The sequence below is a fragment of the Microtus pennsylvanicus genome, chromosome 19, assembly GCF_037038515.1.
Source record: "Microtus pennsylvanicus isolate mMicPen1 chromosome 19, mMicPen1.hap1, whole genome shotgun sequence".
NCBI classification, from domain to species: domain Eukaryota; kingdom Metazoa; phylum Chordata; class Mammalia; order Rodentia; family Cricetidae; genus Microtus; species Microtus pennsylvanicus.
This window is the reverse complement of record NC_134597.1, coordinates 6,149,681-6,158,261: the sequence shown is the minus strand read 5'-3', so window position 1 is coordinate 6,158,261 and position 8,581 is coordinate 6,149,681. Positions and strand designations below refer to the sequence as shown.

Genomic DNA, 8,581 nt, shown 5'->3' with positions numbered 1-8,581 from the left:
TGCTGCATTAGAGACACCCAGTACGTGTAGAAAGGTTTTGTGTGCAACACAGGCTTTATTGGTCGTGATGTGTCTGTGAAGAAAGGATCCTTAATTGATGGAGAATCAGGGGATTCTTGAGGAAAGACTTAGGATGGCACAAGTATCTCCAGTGAATGTATCACCAGTCTTCAAAGGAAATCTGTGTCACTGGGGACTTCATGCCCCTGGCTAAGAATGACAAATCTTAGCTGCCCAGAACATCAATGATGTTCACCTGTTGGAGAGAATTCTGATAAATATTGATACATTCTGAATCAAGGCATTTTATGGTAATCTTTGAAACACCCCCAAACATTTACAGAAGCTATTTCTCTATCTCTGTGGATATACTATCATCAGCAACAGCTGACAGACTCCTTTCGCTGGCTTTTTGATCTGTGTAAGGTTCAGTCTCTTGCCAATCAGACCCAAAGCTTCCTTAGCCACTCACTAAAACTTAATTTTTATTTTCCATAAATTAAAGCATAGTTGATATAAACATCTATCACTGTAAGGGTTTTTGCTGTTGTTGCTGTTTTGCTTTATTTTCTGAGATAGGATCTCACGCTGTAGCCCTGACTCATGTTGAAATTCTCCTGCCTCTGCCTCCACCTCAGCCTCCGCCTCTGCCTCATGAGTACTGGAATCATAGGTATGTATGGCCACTCCAGGCTGCAAACATAAGTTTAAAAAATAGCAGAAATGCCTGGTAATAATGAACAAGAAATAGAAAAAGATTAATTCAGAATAATATTAAGAGAAAACACGTGGGTCTAAGTACAGAAAGAAGAAATCAGTCCTCAACTCATTCAGAGTCACTACAAACCCTACAGCCATTGCAGACTGATGTAGGCATGTGACATTCTGTCTGAAGAGCAATTCTTTATAAAAAAAAAAAAAGTGAAACAGTAAAATCAACTCCCAAATTACATGGAAGTTTCTAATTCTAGGGCACTCAAAGAGTAGCCACACTGCAAAAATAACTTCCATTCTTAGGCTATGAGAATATTTAATATTTAATCTCACTTGTAGTTTGTCTAGGAGTAGAGAGAACCATTCTCTCTTGCATGTGCCTGTCATGAACACGACATCCCTGCTCCTTGACCGCTAAATTCAACGTCACTGCCCACTGTTGACCGTAACAAAAACCACGATTACAAATATGCACCACGTCATTTAAGAAACCACCATGCTGAGGGCAAGTAAATGGAGTGTGTGCTGTGACAGCAGGAGTGTCATCTGGACGTGCCCTCTCTGACAGTGACTCACAAGCAGCAAAGACTTCCCCAATACCTGAAAAGGTGCAGAGAGCCGTTTCTTAAAGCACATGCCAAGTAAAGCCAGCAGCTTCCACTTTCTCCATTGACGTATTGGCAGCATCTGGGCCAGGACCTGCTTGACATGCGCTCTTGCAGGACAAAGGAATACACAATTCCATTTAACCGTTGGGACAGCCTTTGCAGGAGACATGTGAGACTCAAGGCATGTTAGTGACTGGATGTCGCTGTCCTCAAATGCTGTTTTGAGGAAACCTGATAGGCATCTATTTATCACTTTTAAGTAAACAAAACCTTTTTCTTTTCTATGTTTCTTTCGATCCGAAAGAGTTTACCTTGATCTGATGAAGGGTCTTACAATGGTAGTGAACTCAGAGTCTCTTGGCAAAACCCCTGATAGAGCAGGTATTAAGAGAGGAGAGATTTATTGAGTCCATAGGTTCAGAAGATGATTTAGTCTGTGGTCACGTGGCCCTGTGGCCTATGGTGAGTCAATGCACCACAGTGCAGGAGAGTGTTCACCTCGAAGTGGCAGGGAGCAACCGGAGATAGCATAAGGGGCCTGACTGCAATATACCCTCAAGAGCATGTCCTCAATGAACTGCACTATTTCTTCTGACTTGGTCCAGCTCCCAGTCCCTACCACCCTCTAACAGAGCCATAATGGAACAAGCATTGAGCACTTGGCTTTTGAGTATATTTACTATCCACCATGACACTTAGCCACCTTGCCTAAGAAGCACACAGATTCCCTTACTCCAAACTTTGTTCAGGAAACTTTTAAGCAAGACATGGCATCATGATACTGTGATCTGCAAATCAATATAAAAGTCACCTGGGGGGGGCTATATTCTCAGACTTTTAGAATCCCATCAAATCAAACTGCAGACAATTCACGGAATTGTATGGGTACAGATGTGAAAGCAGATTCTCTGAGACAAACTGCAAGTTGTTGCTCCAACCACGGGGAGCAACCCAGAGCCTATTGAACGTGGTTGTGCCCTGCAGGCAACACTGAATGATGGGCCAGAGTCCTGCGCTCACTCTCATCCTGACTGCATCTTGTCCTCTGATTTCCCAGATCCCGTCAGTTCCTAACTTCCCTTTGACATCACACCTTTGTGCTTACACCAACTAGCATTTACTTTTTACAGTTGCGTGCAGAAACCCTTGCTTGTGGATCCCTAAAAATTAGAACATAAAGTACAGTTACAAGAAATCCATAATTATAAACGAAATATGCAAATAATATTATGTGAAAGTAGCAAAATGCACAATGCTGTGTCTGTATCAATTAGTGCAAGAAGTTTTAAAACTGCACAGAAGACACAGGAGATACCTCAGACCATTAAGCACTTTTCTCTGAAAATGCAAAACTGAAAGCTTTTTCCTTTCCTTCCAATGTCTTCTTCCAGTTTTCTATAATGAATACCTAATTCATTTATAATAGAAAATGCTTATCTTGCAAAAATCAGGTTAGCAGGAAGATAATAAAGTTTGAAAAGACTCCATATATTAGAAATTGTTAATGTTTTGTGTGCTAAGCTAGACTAAAATCCCTTCTAATAAAAAAAAAATCTGTTAGAATAAATGAACCAATACAGAAACATCCCTTGAGTTCATTAAAAGTCACATGCAGCCTTTCTCTCTGGAGCTGCGCTGCCTTTGTTATTCCTCCTGCTGAGCTTATGGAAATCACTGAGCAGCACTATATAAAGGAGCGTTAAAGGGTGCCATCAAATGGAACCCTGGAACCCAGAACCTGTGACAAATATCACGTACAGTGCTTGGGATACTCAGAGTTTAGTATCTTACACTTAGAAAAATCAGAGGTCTGTAGCAGGGGCTATGGCTATAGCTCAGAAATAGAATAAAGCCTAACATTCCTAAGACCCCAAATCACACACACACACACACCCTAAAGCATCTGCGGACATCCCAGCAGTGCTGTGTGGTAGTGATGATGATTACAGACCCTGGGAGAGAACTTCTGGAGGTATCCTGAATTCTTTGTTCCTTGATCCCTTCACACCACTTAGACTGCTCTGACCCTCTTGCATCCCTCTCGTAAGGGTCCACATAACAGTGTACCAGTTCAGATAACTCAGGTAATCTCCTCATCCTGGGATCCTGAGTTTACATCTGTATCATTCCATTTGCCACGCAGAACAATATATCACGGTTTTTAGAGATGAATATGTCTGCACCTTTTCCAGAAGTGAAACTTTAATTCTATCATCGCGTGGGGACTTTCACCATCTCAGCTCAAATTTGGGAGTCGTTGCAAGGGGAGGGTTAGGCGTTAGTCCTTTTGGGAGCTCCCCACGGATGTCCTCTCTCTGGCAGCTACTCACAGTACACAGTCTGATGAGAGGACGAGGCGTCCCTTCCAGGCCTCCCAGGGAAGGGACCTCAGGACTCCACATTTCAAGACAGAGCTGTTGCTGAATTATTTTTTATCACCAAGCTTTCCTTGAAAATGTTCAGGAAAATTGGAAATTCTCAGCATTTGGGGTTAGGGATCTATGCTACTGGGCTGCCATTTCCTTCCCAATATCTACCACATATGACAATATTTCACATTGATGGGGCGACCTCTCCCAATGAAAGATTTTATAGCTGCCTATGAGAGAAGTGAAGTATGAGACATGGGTTGTAATGCAGCTGACAGGCATCTTGTGGGAGAAAATAAGAGTAACAGCTGAGTTTTATTTGGGGATTTACTGTTGTGTAATATCAACCATAGTTAGAACAACAGAAAAATGCCCTTCTCACTATTTTTATAATACATTGTCAATCTGGGTGAGTTAGGGAGAAATTTCACATTTTATTTATTTCATTTTTCATTAAGTTTTATGAATCACATTTGTCTACCATTTTAGAATTACAAAATGTTTCATATATGATACTTAATATATACATCATTTAATTAAACCAATTTAATAAAACTCATTTTAATATGTTTTTTTGGTTTTTTTTGAGACAGGATTTCTCTCTGTTATATTTTAATATGCACCCCCCTTTCATACATTGAAACATACTTGCCAGAAGAAACAACAATGGCCAATAAACATATGAAAAGATTTTCAACATCGTTAGCCCTCATGGAAATGCAAATCAAACCTCCTTCTCATTCTAAATGGAATAGCTACTACCAAGAAAACAAGAAATACCAATACTGGCAAGAATGCACCAAAAAAAAAAACAACTGTGTATCTGTAGGTGGGAATGAAACTTGATACAGCCACTGTGGAAACCACTAAGGTGTTTTCTCAAAAATTAAAAGTGTTTATCATATAACCCAGCTATACCAGACTTTGGTGTACACGTGAAAAACCAAAGTTAACACACACTAGCCACACCTGATATCCCATTTATCGTGGCATTATTTGTAAAAACAAAGTCATTGACTCTTCATAGGTCCCTGTCAACAGTTGAATTGTTAAAGACATATAAATGCACAATGGAGTGTTATTTGGCCATTTAGAATAAAATAATGTGGGCTGGAGAGATGGCTCAGAAATTAAAAGCATTGCCTGCTCCTCCAAAGGTCCTGAGTTCAATTCCCAGCAATCATATGGTGGCTCACAACCATCTGTAATGGGGTCTGGTGCCCTCTTCTGGCCTGCAGGCATATACACAGACAGAATACTGTATACATAATAAATAAATATTTTTTAAAAAGAATAAAATAATGTAATTTATAGGAAATAAATAATAGAGCTGGAGAAGTGCCTAAGATCAAGTGAAATGAGCTGTTTCCAACAGACAGTATCACATATTCTCTCTGCTGTGAAGAGGTCTTTAAGGCACGAAAGAAGGAAAAGAGGGGGTAAGTCTGGGTAACAGAAGAAAGCCTGTTGTTTTGTACACTATTAAAAAGGGAAGTTTGGGTGCAGGATTGATATGCACAGGGAGAATGCTATCTTGTTATATAGAGGAATTCTGTTACAGTGTAGCTCACTGAACGTTTTATATCTGGAGAAATGCTCTCCCTATTCTCTGTAAGAAAGTTCCATTTTCATTTAAATACACATCCCGTGACTACAAAGAACGTTTCTCCATGCTCTGTAAAGATGTCAAGTATACCATTCACAGCGGGAACCTCTACAACTTCCCAAAACAAAGCAAAGGGTGGTTGTGTCTTTAGATGCCTGCTGGACTCACCTTAGCTGCACGCACAGTGAGAGAGAGAGAGAGAGGGGGGGGGGGGGACTAGTTATGTTTCTAAGTAAAAACTAAAAAGTCCTACTGCCGAGAAAACTTAAAAACCCTTCACAACCAGAGACGAGCATTCGTCCCCAGGCATGCAGGGCACACGTCAGTCCAGTTCCACCCTGAAGGGATGAGGCTGGTTTCTGTCTCTAATGTTCCATGTGAATCAGAAGGCTGAACTGATGGGAAGTTGACTGCATGAGTAGAAAATGCAAAGAGCCAAAGACTCCCCCGAATTCTCATCTGCCTGTCTTTCAGTGTCCTCTGAAGAGGAAGCATTGAACTCTCGCTCACACAGCTTAGAGAACAGATAAAAGCAAGGAAGAAATAAAGCCGACGCTGCAAGACAAGGATAAAACTGCACAAACAGGAGCTGCGCAGAAATCTGCAGCCTGTGTTATGAATTATGTCACAGTTATTGAAAACACTGCTGCCCAAACATAAATCCTCAGGCCATACGCCCTTAGACGCTTTGCAAGTCAGTGTATAAAAATAGAATACAAGGGATTCCGAACATGATGGCATACACTTCTGATCCCAGCACTCGGTAGGCAGAGGCTGGCCAGCCTCTATGAGTCTGAGGCCATGCTGGTCTACATAGGCAACCCCAGGCTAACCAGGCATACACCACGAGGCCATGGTGAGGGTCAAGGGGGATGGGACACAAGACTTGAGAAAGGATTTTTTTTATGAGACTCTTATAATCACTCCACTTAATTATAAAGTTTTTGACTCTGAGAGAAAGAAAGATTCCCATGAACAAGGTTTCAAGGTGCCACAGGTTGGAAGTCAGTTAGGGGCACAGAACACAAACTCTCAGGAAGTGTTTAATATCCTGCTGGGGCTGGAGAGATGGCTCAGCCGTTAAAGGCTAGGCTCACCACCAAAACATATAAAATATCCCACTGACTCTAAACATGAAGGGGTGATGAGAGGGACTGTAGAGGCTGCTAAGGATCTGAAAATTAATTAGAGACTTTACATAAAACAGTAGCGACCTAAGCAAAAGTGTTACAAAGCAACTGCTATGGACTTATGTGTATTGGGTTTAAATGCGCTGTTCGCAGAAAAATCGACCAGGGATGAATAATACACACGTCCACACATACTGGGGCTGTGTGATTGCTTTGCTGCCAAAGTAACATAGCTGTGTTGAATTCAGTGTTGTTAAGGAAAGTTGTTTTCTAAGGCTGGCAAGGGGGAAAATGGGAGAAGAGGCATTCAAAGAGGAAAGCATCCAGTGTCAGAAGCAATAAGCCAATACAATAGTTTTCCTCTCGTGCAAGCCTTGAAGGAGACTTACACCTGCTTCTCCCGAGCCCATTCTTCCTTTATCACCTTCCCACAGAGGTGTATTAGTAGCAGATTAATTATGATCACTCTTCCCTCCTGTTCAATCCCTTGATGTTGCCCTGGCTTCAACATTCACGGCCTAGAGTTGCTCAAGGTAAACTCATGTCTAACATGTAACGCTGGTCTCGCTTGAGCACATGAGGAAAAGTGAAACACAGAGCAGGAGAGTGGTGGTCAGTCAGGAAAAACAGGAAACCACGAAGTAAAGCTTGGTTGAAAATTCCCTCCTTAAGACATGACATTCACTGGGTGACTGAGTTCTCCCAGCTGTCTTACTCCCCTGAGCATGGCACTGAGGCTTCCTAAAACCAGATGGAGAAGACGTGTGTGAAGTAACAAGAGCCAGAGCTATAGCCAGAGGGCAAAGGACCAAGGGCAGCTCCTGTTGCCATGGCATGGACTGCACCCGTGAAGCTAGAAAGAGAAAAGAGAGCCCTCTGGGCAAGCAGGCATGACAGACAGAGCTCAAGAAATTGAAGTGAGTGAAGTCACCGAGTGAGTCTGTGAGGCTTCACTCGGTAGCAGTCTCCAGCCTGGAAAATTGCAGGTTCCATGTACAGCCTCAACTCTTCAAGAGGCAGAGCAGAGCATCCACCATGCCACAGTGGCAAGTCAATGGCTATCTAGAGCTCACACCCTGACTCTGACAGTTTACAAATCCTGCCTCCATCTCAACACTCCTAGTGTGGGCTGGAGAGATGACTCCGTGGTCAAAACTACTAGTTGCTGTTCAGAGGACCTAGATTGGATTCCCAACACCCACGTGAAGTCTCACTACTGTGACTCCAGTCCCAAATGACCTAACGTCCTCTTCTGGCCTCCATAGGTACTGCATGTATGTGGTTCACAGACATATATGCAGACAAGACATCCACACACATAAAAATAAATGCATTTTTAAAAATACTCTACCTTTGACTCAATTATAATGTCCAGATTGTCATTTTTTAAAAAATATGGAACATTTCACAGATTTGCACGTCATCCTTGTGCAGGGGCCATGCTAATCTTCTCTGTATCATTTCAATTTAATATATATGCTGCCAAAGCAAACAAGATTGCCTAGGTGGTCAAGACTAAGCTGTGACCCACACTTTTCATAGGTGTGAAAAGTAAATCCGAGGAACAGAGAATACTTGGTACCCCCAAGAAAGCTTAGCAAATAGCACATTTCCAAGGTACCAAACAACAGGCTGAGGAAACTCATTATGAGTAACATGAAATGACTCGTGAGCTCTTTGAGGCTATTCCAACTTAAAGTTGAAAGACACAAGGGCCTCCTGAGATCTGAGGCCCTCCATGAAGACACGTATCTGAGCAGTAGATCTGAATAGATGTGCACACGCCCTTTAACACCAACACCAGTCAAGGGTTGAGGCTCGACGACCGCGTGCTCCCAAGCCCCCGTCACAGATTCTGACATGCATTTCCACTTGACTAAGCCAGTCACTCTGCATCCACAGGGGGAGTGCCCCATTACACAGGTCTTCCACCCTGCTTTCTGTGCATCTATCCCTGGCAGAGATGAAAGCCAAGATGATCGTAAACAGCCTGACAGCTCCATTAAGGCCCAGGAAATGATTCTTAACTGGTTAAAGAAGTAAAAACAACTCATGCAGAGAGAAAAAAAAACATTTCAGAAAACAAAATTAGAAAAACACATTATGAAACAACAAGCTATTAGTGCATATAAAACATAGGCTGTGATTTTAAAT

The 8,581-nt window shown here is 42.2% G+C and overlaps 1 non-coding gene across 1 annotated transcript; it reads right to left on the bottom strand.

Annotated features, from left to right (window-relative positions):
• Nucleotides 1–7,816: 7,816 nt before the first annotated feature.
• LOC142838528 (U6 spliceosomal RNA) lies at nucleotides 7,817–7,918 on the bottom strand. The gene has a single exon (XR_012908582.1). It is a non-coding gene; the product is annotated as a U6 spliceosomal RNA (small nuclear RNA).
• Between the last annotated feature and the right edge of the window lie 663 nt (nucleotides 7,919–8,581).